The 7,832-nt window shown below is 38.0% G+C and overlaps 1 pseudogene; it reads right to left on the reverse strand.

Annotated features, from left to right (window-relative positions):
* Positions 1 to 707: 707 nt before the first annotated feature.
* LOC104093579 (UDP-glucosyltransferase 29-like) lies at positions 708 to 2,218 on the reverse strand (annotated as a pseudogene).
* Positions 2,219 to 7,832: the final 5,614 nt, after the last annotated feature.

The following is a 7,832-nucleotide window of genomic DNA, read 5'->3' on the forward strand; positions in this document are numbered from 1 at the left end:
AAGTTCACTTGATTTTTTTCACACCATCGATTTGTAGAAGTCAATTAATACAAAAGAAAAATGGTCATTTAAAATCTTCATTAAGAGTATGTTTTTCGTGTTAACATGGCCACATGGTAAATTTGGAGAAGAAAAGGTTTGACAAATTAGATATGGATCTTTTCGACTTTGACAGATTTAACGTGCTAAGTCTACTGCGAAACGCTAAAACATGCTGTACTGTACAAGAAGAAAAGCTCCACAGATATAGGCTAACTATATTGATGTGATGCACTAATTAAATGAAAAGATAATATCATCAGGTAGCAAATCAGAGATTAAAAAATGACACATGCAATAGAAAAGTATTTGGGAGGGACATACTAAATTTAAATTTGTCATTATCAGAAAAAAATACATGATCGCTAAGATATTAAATATAGTATCTAGCTAATATATATATATATATATATATATATATATATATATAGTCAGTTGAGGGAGATAGCAGATATTTCATAGACCTAGTCGACGTACACGCAAACTGGCGACGTTATTAAAAAAGGTTATTATGATCAAATCTACTACGATAAAGAGATGACTTTTGGTGTTACAATGAAGACTAGTCCAATTTATATTAGGGAAGTGAAGCTCTGTTAGGAATATTATAGATAATACATAGTTTGAATTCCTAAATACACGACTGACTTTCCCTAAATACGTAATCCTTTGAAGCTTAACTTGCTGACGTGGAAATTACTTTCTGAAACACGATACAATCATAAAAATATTTCTTTATGCGATTGCAATAAGCTTGTAGCAAAGTCTAAGCCATGAATGGCCAATCACTACTTCAAAATGGCTTTAATATTTCTAGCCAATTCATCTATCTCTTTCTCACCTTTCATTCTAATCTTCTCCTTCATTTCTCTTACATTATTCTTGACTTCTCCAATATTTTCCATCACCTTCCTTATTCCTCTAGCCACCTCCTCTCTTTTAATCTCTCCATTTTCATCTTTCAAAATCTCCAAACCAAGGCCAAGTTCTTCCATTAATCTTGTGGTACCCATCCCTTTAGAACCATCCCTTTCTCTGATTTTTCAAGAAAACCTTGTGGCAAAACTTGTTCAATTGTGGTAGTGAGACCTGCAGGAAATTTTATAGTCCAAATGAAGTTTACTAGGCTTAGCTCAAGCCGTTTAGCTATCTCTTCAATATCTTTCTTTGACAAGAAATATTCACTTCCAAAAGAAACAAAAACACATGAAGATTCATCTTTCTTATCTAACCATTGTATGATCTCTAAGCCTTCCTCTTCATTGATCGCGTCGCGAATAAGTGGACCAATTGGTATTATCTCCTTTTTGGACAATTGAGAAAGATGATCAATGTACTTTCCTTCAATCTCCTTACAACTATTGACCAAAACAATGTCATTAGATTGTTCAAAGGCTTTTAGGGCTATCCCTCCTAAAGCTTTCTGCCTATCTATTTCACCTAAATCCTGGGCAGCAATTTCATTAATCTCACAATTAATTGCCCTAATATTTTCTTGGAGAATATGATAGAATTTTGAAAAAGTAGCTATACCCGAAGTGTATAAATGAATAGCAGGAATATTACGTGAAGAAGCTATGGTTGCAACCCATGGTTGGAAGCTATCATATATGATAAAATTAGGGTTTAGAGTGTCAACAATGGTGGAAAAATTTGAGGAAGCCATTTGAAAAGTTTGGATAAGTGTGAAGTTAAGATGAGGAGGTAGGCCATTGGTTGTGTGATAATGAGGAGGAAGATCCAGGGAAGATGGTAAATGAAATTCCACTAATTGTATACATAAATTTGAGGGTTGTTTGGCTAAGTTTTTTTCAATGGATTCAAGAATTATGGGGGTAGAAAGAAAATATATGTGAAAGTTTCTTTGTGCTAATTTCTTGGCTAACACCAAATAAGGTGTCACATGGCCTTGTGCTAACCATGGAAAGAGTAATACAGTTGGAATTTTCTGGTCTCTCTCCATTAATAATCATGGAAATCCCTTTGATTCCTTCCCTTATTATTTATACTATGGCAGCCATAACTCTGTATATATGTATGACAAACTTTGTATAAACCAAGGAAACAAGAAAAAGTATAATTAACTTGGATTACTTCAATAATTTCATATACAAGTCGATATCATCTAACTTTGTACAGAACATGAAGATGGTTCTAGAGTGGAGAGATCTGCTATATACAGCCTATCACAAATGTACTTTTAGTTACATAATGTTTTTCACAAGAGATCGATTGTTACAAAGAAATTAAAAAAATCGGAAAATTTTGAATACTAGAAATTTTTGTGGTGTCATTTTCATATGTTCCAACTATAATTGGTCATATGAGACCATTTCTCTTTTAGAACTGGTATAATGCATGATTACTTGTCAAATGACATTCTACCTTGTCAAAAATAAAATATGGTAATTTCTAGAAAGTTGAGAATATTTAAAATACATGATGACCAAAGTGAAGACTTAATGAACATTAAACAATTAACCATTTGTAGTTTTTCCCGTTTGGTATTAATGTTGTTTTATTTTTGGTGTTTGACGGGTATGGGAAATCATTTAGTGGGATTATCATATTCCATCGATTGATCGTACGGTATACAGCTAAGCCGGCAGGTTGCAGTTGCGTGAAAAATACTAAAATAAAGAAGGCCTCTAACAAAATATTATCCGTTTCTTTACCCTTGTAAACTAAAGTTTACCCACTCATATATTAATTATCAATCACTAAAAATTAAACAAATATTAATTATGAATTCATAATGTCAAAAGTGAGGCAACCTCATTAATAGGAAATACGTTAGTGCTTGAATTTATCAAGTTTGAATCTTAGATCAGCTCTGGTTATAATAGTTAATCAAACTACTAAACTTCAATTTGTATGCTATCGTAATTGGCATATAAAGGTCTTGCCACTTACTCAATGAGGAACTTTGGAAGGTTTTTATCCCAAAATTAGGTAATAATTAAATTTGTATGTGGTTTAAATAATACGTAATTTAATTCAACACGAAAAATTAAAAATAACAGATAAATGAATTAAAGATGAAATAAACGATCAAACCAATCGCAATATTATGACCAAGCCTGATCTTAGATTGAACAGCGACCTCGTCATCTATTGGACACTCGGTTCGAGCCCAATCGTGAATGAAGGACAGTACAAGTGAGCAAAGTTCTTAACAAGGGAATTAACGACGGTGTTATTAATTGCAGCTAAAAGAAGTGTTAGAATTCTTAGTGTAGTCAATTTTCTCCATTCTAAACTAAATACATTAAAATTTTAACATTTGTAGTCTTGGGTGTTACAGGTGCATGCCTAGAAATTCCTCAAGAACTGGTGAATTGCTTGAAGCGATATCAGATCATGAGAAAGTTTTCAAGGCACTAAATCGTGCAAACAAGAGAAGCAAACAACAACGAAACTCGAGAGAACAAATCGAACCAAACATGGCTGACAGAATAGAAAATTCAATAAACAACAGAAACAATGAGAATGAACCAAGCATTCGGGGTATGGTGCCTCTTGTACCAGAAACAACATTATATGATTGGGCACAACCCACCGCCGATAATCTGGAAACCGCAAGTGCAGTCCCTCAGATACAAGCAGAATCATTCCAAATCACAAATAACATGATACATTTGTTGCAGAACAAGGGACTGTTCTCAGGGTCACACATTGAAGATCCTCAGCAGCACCTGAAGAATTTTCTGTCAATATGTTTAACGCAAAGGCAACCTAACATAACACCGGACACAATAAAGATTTTGTTATTCCCATTTTCGCTAACAGGAGAAGCTCAGACTTGGCTTAATTCACTCCCCATAAATTCCATCACTACTTGGGAGGAATTAGTCAAGTAATTTTTGAACAAATTCTACCCACCAAATAAAACTGCCCAACAGATTGATGATATATTGAGCTACAAGCAGAGACCAACTGAATCACTACAAGAAACATAGAAGAGGTTCAATGGCATGCTGGTTAAGTGTCCACATCATGGTATTCCAGATCAGATGTTGGGACAGAGATTCTACATGGGACTGGCTAATAACTTAAAGGCCAATGTTGATGCTTCAGCAGATGGAGCATTTCTGAGTAAAACATTCGCAGAATGCAAGATCCTACTTGATAAGATGGCACAAAACTCAGGATGGATGACAAGAGCATCCACGATCACTCTGGTAGTTCACTCAGTGGCGTTGGACCCAAACAACTCCATAGCTGAGGATGTGGCCACTCTAATGACACAAATGAGTATCCTCACCAAAAAGATTGATGAATCAGGCCAGAAGAAGCAGGTTCACATAGTTGACACAACTAATGGGGACTTATGTACACCATGCATTAACCAACCATATGTTTGCTCGTGGAGTGCGGAAGGTGAAAACCAGTAATATCATGAAGACATGAATTATGTAGCCAACTATGGGGGACAGAGGCAAGGTGGTCTGAATTGGGGTCAACATAATCAACAATATAGACCAGCGCAGCAGCAGTATAATAACAACAATAATCCTGGAGTTATGCGACCAATGGGTCAAGTTGCGCCTTACCAAAGGCAACAGGGCTACATCCAGCAAAATCAGCAGCTGACTTATCAATAACCTCAAAAACAACAGATTATGAAACCAGATGATGGGTTTATTAAACTTGAGGGAATGCTGGACAGCAACAACAGAATGCTGCAACAATTGATTGGGTCCACGGGAAAAATGCAATAGAGGGTAGACTCGCATGAATCAGCAATAAAGGGTATTGAGATTCAATTAGGACAGATTTCTATGGCCTTAAACAATCGTCCCCAAGGGACACTACCTGCAGATACACAAGTTAATCCAAAATAACAGGTCCCGAAACAGCTTATGGCAGTGAGTCTACGAAATGGTAAAGACCTATATCTGGAGCAAGAGATGGCTCACAAAATCCGGCCCACTGAAATACTTGTGCCAGTACCCATCGAGATAGATGACTCAACAGGGTTAACAGAGGTGACGGTACAATATGCGCCAGCTGAAACAAGCAAAGAAAAGAAGTCGCAAAGGAAACTGAGTCAGAGCAAGAGAAGGCAGCAGAAATAGTGCCAGAGCAGGTTCAAAATCAAATCACAGGAAAGAAGTGGCCTCCAGTACCCTTCCCTCAAAGATTGGCCAAATATCAAAAAGATGAGCAATATAAGAAATTCTTGGAGATGTTGAAGCAAATTCAGGTAAACATTCCATTGATTGATGCCTTAAAGAAAATGCCTAGTTATGCAAATATTATGAAGGACTTGATGTCTCGTAAGTTCGACTTTCAAGACTTGGCCACGATTACACTGACTCTGACATGTAGTGCTATTGTGACAAGACCCATACCTGAGAAGTTATCTGATCTAGGGATTTTCACAATCCCATGCACAATAGGCAACTATGCATTTGCTAAGGCACTTTGTGATTTGGGGGCAAGCATAAACTTGATTCCCTTGACTATCTACAAAAGGTTAGGCATTGGAAGAGCTAGACCCACGTCTATGTTATTATAGTTGGCCGACCGGACAGTGAAGAGGCCCTTTGGTATCCTTGATGATGTATTAGTACAGGTGGGGAAGTTTGTTTTCCCAGCAAATTTTGTCATTTTAGACTGCCAGGTTGACGAGCAGATTCCCATAATTTTGGCAAGGCCATTCTTGGCCACTGGGAGAACCCTAATTGATTGTGAAACTTGAGAGCTAAAGATGAGATTGAACGATGAAGAGATAACGTTTAACGTGCAGAAATCTATGCGGTGACCCAGTGAGTTTGCTAACTGCTCTCTGATAGAAACTGTGGATATGATCTTGGAGAAGGAAGATGAGACTCTGAATACAAAAGACCCTCTAGCAGCATGCCTCATGAACTTAGAAGAAATGAATGGTGAAAACTTGGCAGAGTGGGTTTTGGCCCTTGAAGGGCGAGGGTACTCGAAAAGAGAGCTCGAATTCGAGCCCTTACACTTAGAAGAAAGAAAAACACCTCCAGCTAAGCCGTCAATTGAAGATCCACCACAGTTGGAACTAAAATCGTTACCATCTCACCTCAGGTAGGCTTTCTTGGGACCTAAATCCACTTTACCTATTATTATCTCATCTAGTTTGTTAGATGTGCAGGCAGAACAACTTTTGCATGTGTTAATGGAATGCAAGACTACAATTGGCTGGACCATTGCAGATATTAGGGGGATCAGCCCGACATTTTATACGCATAAGATTCTACTGGAAGATGGGCACAAACCTTCCAAAGAACATCAAAGAAGGCTAAACCCCAACATGAAAGAAGTGGTAAAAAAAGAAGTGATCAAGTGGTTAGATGCGGGAATCATCTTCCCAATATCTGACAGTAACTAGGTTAACCCAGTTCAATGTGTGCCAAAGAAGGGTAGAATGACTGTAGTGCCCAATGATAATAATGAGCTGATCTCAACTCGTACAGTTATGGGTTGGCAAATTTGTATGGATTATAGAAAACTGAACACAACCACCCGGAAAGACCATTTTCCTTTACCATTCATTGACCAAATGTTGGATAGACTGGCAGGGAGGTCTCATTGCTACTTTTTGGATGGGTATTCGGGGTATAATCAGATTTCCATAGCCCCTGAGGATAGAAAGAAGACATCATTCACTTGTCCGTATGGCATCTTTGCCTTTCGGAGAATGCCGTTTGGCTTATGCAATGCACCGGCCACCTTTCAGAGGTGTATGTGAGCCATTTTCACTGACATGGTTGAAGATATTATGGAAGTCTTTATGGATGATTTCTTTGTGGTAGGGAATTTGTTCGAAGACTGTCTGCACAATTTAAGAAGAGTGTTAAAAAGATGTGTGGAGACAAATTTAGTGCTGAACTGGGAGAAGTACCATTTTATGGTACAAGAAGGAATAGTGTTGGGGGCATCGAGCGTCCAGTAAGGGTATTGAAGTTGACCATGCTAAGGTTGAGGTGATTGAGAAGTTGCCACCGCCCATTTCAGTTAAGGCAGTAAGAAGTTTCCTTGGGCACGCCGGGTTCTACAGGCGATTTATCAAGGATTTCTCTAAAATCGCTAAGCCCTTATATAAACTCCTTGAAAAGGATCATTCTTTTGTGTTTTCTGATGACTGCAGGTTAGCATTTGAGGAGCTGAAAAGGAGACTGGACTGCACCAATCATTGTTGCACCCAACTGGGAGCAACCATTTGAGCTCATGTGTGATGCGAGTGACTATGCTATAGGAGCAGTCCTGGGGCAGCGGAAGGACAAACTGGTGCACCCAATTTACTATGCAAGTAGAACGCTAAGCGGTGCACAACTCAATTATACCGTGACTGAGAAAGAGATGTTGGTTGTGGTGTTTGCATTCGAGAAATTCAGGTCTTATTTGATTGGTTCAAAAGTGATTGTTTATACTGACCATGCAGCACTTAGGTACCTGATAGCAAAGAAGGAGTCAAAGCCACGCTTGATCCGTTAGGTTCTTTTGCTATAAGAATTTGATTTGAGATCCGCGATAGAAAAGGGGGAGAGAACCAAGTGGCAGACCACCTTTCAAGGTTGGAGGGATCTGAAAAGAAATTCGAGGTAGAAGATATAATAGAGACATTCCCAGATGAATAATTGCTAGCAGTGACATTGGAGGAAGCGCCATGGTATGCAGACATTGCAAACTACCTGGCAAGCAGTATTGTCCCCTATGATCTTTTCTCTGTTCAAAAGAAAAGGTTCTTTTGTGACTGTCACATGTATTATTGGGATGAGCCTTACCTGTTCAGGATTTGTGTTGATAACATGATTCGGAGA

The sequence above is a fragment of the Nicotiana tomentosiformis genome, chromosome 9, assembly GCF_000390325.3.
Source record: "Nicotiana tomentosiformis chromosome 9, ASM39032v3, whole genome shotgun sequence".
Lineage (NCBI taxonomy): Eukaryota > Viridiplantae > Streptophyta > Magnoliopsida > Solanales > Solanaceae > Nicotiana > Nicotiana tomentosiformis.